A 2,627-nucleotide genomic window follows, 5' to 3' on the forward strand; every position below is an offset into this window, starting at 1 on the left:
GCCCCCCCACCACCCCCCCACCCACCGCCCGCCCGCCTCCCCCACCGCTACCACCACCTCCTCCTCCTCCTCCTCCTCCTCCTCCTCCTCCTCCTCGGCGGCGGCGTCCTCCTCCTCACCGCCTCCCCCAGCCCCCCAAACCCCCGGGCCACCCCCCTCCAAAACCCCCACCCTCGGGGCCGCCGTCCGAGGAGGGGGGCCGAACCACCCCCAAAAATGTTCTTGGAAAATTTTGAGGAGAGACTTTTTCCCCTCTTCTCTTTCCTCCCAAGAGAACAAGAAAGGGGGATTTTTAAAAAGAAAAAAATTATATATATATATATATATATATATATATGTATATAAAAGTTTTCGACTTCTCTCTACCCCCCTCTCCGTTGCTTTAAATATATTTAAATTCTGAGGGGGGCGCTCAGAAATATTTCTCAGAGCTGAGGCACTAAGATGGCCGCCTTGAAATTATTTTTAAAACAACCCCCCCTCCAGCACCGCCACCCCCTCCATAAAGAAAGAGAGAGGGGGGAAAAATCCCCTTTTAAAACAAAATGGCTGGCTTAATATTTCATTTTTCACCCCCCTCATTCTCCTCCCTGTTACACCCCCATCTCCAACCCTCTACCCAGAAACCCGCAAATTTCTCCCTTTTTTCATAACTGATTAGTGCACAGATTAATAGAGATATTTTCCTTGTGTACTGAAGTGTGTGTGTGTGTGTGTGTGTTGGGGGGGCATGAAGGATTTCTGCATAAAACAAAAATGGCTGCTGTGACTAACTCCCCCCCTTATAAAAAATATTTGGGGGGGGCATTAATCAGTACTCATGCTCAGTCTGACATCAGCATAAATTGTTAAAGGTTAACTAGTTAGATACTAGTCCAACTAGATTGAATTTTTTTTTCTTTTCTTTACTAGTCTCTTCCTCCCCACCTCCCTTCTCTAAAGAAAAGCTTTTTTTTTTTTTTTTTTTGAATACTTCAGAAGGGAGTGGTTTGATGTGAAGGTTTTTTTTTTTTTTTTCCCCTTCAGGCATTGAAAAGGAAAAAGATGAAATATATGTTTATATATAACTCTGTTTCTACATACCTCATTGAAGTCAAAATGCATTTAATTGTGTACGTATCTTTTAAATGAGAAGCGGTACTGGATTTTTTTCTCCTTTCTTTAAAAAAAGTGACAGAAATCCTAGTGACTTTTGGGGGAGAGATATGAATAGATACGATGATTGAGTTTTTTTCAAAGGAGTCCATGTTTGATTCTCCCCTTTGCCCAGCCTTTTCAGTGATTTATAATTGTTGTAAATTTTATCTTCACTTTTCTCCCCTTTCCCTCAACCTCCCCTCCCCCAACTGCTAGCATATAAAATTAACCTGACTTAGGAAATTAATTTGGGGATAAATAGAACAGATTTTTAGAATAAAGGTGAGAGAAAGTCTGAAGATTGTGAAATTATTTTCTCTTTTCTCCTGTTTCAGTATATTTCCCTTCCTCCATGATCTCCAGCACTGATAAAGTAGAAGAAACTGAGGTACCAGGAAAGAGAAAACTAACTGGGACTGAGGTAGGGGTGACACTCAGGCATTTTTGTCTAACTTGCTAACCCATGATTTCCATCTGTACCCTAGTGTTTATCTTAAAGTGGTACCAGGAATCAGATGAACAGTTGAAAAGGAGTCCAAAAGTAGCTTTCTCAAACAGATTTGATCAGAGAGGTCTAGACATAAAATACAACTTGCCAATGGAGTAAAGGAAGGAGGGTAAATTATCTTCGGTTCTGCCCTTTTTGTACCTCACCTTTTTCTTACTCTAGTTTTCTCTCATTCTTTTGATCTCACTTTGCTCCCTCCCTTGCTTCCCATCCCAGGCCTATAGAATGATCTCTTTCCTGGACCATTTCTCTACCTCTGAGGTGTAACTGCTGGCCCCCAGCCCTGCTCAAGAGCACCCTAAAAGAGGGGTAGGTGGAAAGCAGTCAGAAAGTATTAGTGACAAGGGAATATGATACAAATTTTTGTTTACAAGGCTAAAAAAAAAAGCTTTTTGTTGATACCCTACACCCCCCACTAATGTACACTTTATTGAACATTGGTTTACCTCTTTTTTTTTTTTTAATAATCTGATCTGTGAAATTCTCTTGCCTGTGCTTCCAAATCATTCCTCTTTCATTCAATTTAGCTTTAGCTTTCTTATCCTCTCTCTTAGTCTCCTTACAAGTTCATCTGGGTATCCCCTTTTTTTCTGTGTGTAGCTTTTCTATGTGTGTCTTTATTTTTCGCTGCTACTTTCTTGTCTTTGACTTTCAGTGTGCATCACCTGCAAGTGACTTTCCATCTTTGTCCTCTGTTTTCTTCTGTCTTCCCATCTCATCTCTGTGTGTGGCTGTTCCGTGTGTGTGTCCGACTCCACCTTTCTGACCTCCTCTGTGTGTGTTTGTGGATCGTACCAAGGTCTGGAAAGTGTCCTCATGTTTGTGTGTTGGTGGGGGCACAGTATGCATCATGTGCTCTGCAATTCTCTCTGCCTTGGGTCCTCTCACTTTATGCTGAATGTCTGCCTGCCTGCCACATGTGCCATGATCTGCAGTTGTTGGGGGCTAAAGGTGGCCATGTGCATCCCTATGCAGACCTTCA

The sequence above is a fragment of the Sciurus carolinensis genome, chromosome 3 (genome assembly GCF_902686445.1).
Source record: "Sciurus carolinensis chromosome 3, mSciCar1.2, whole genome shotgun sequence".
Taxonomy (NCBI): Eukaryota; Metazoa; Chordata; class Mammalia; order Rodentia; family Sciuridae; genus Sciurus; species Sciurus carolinensis.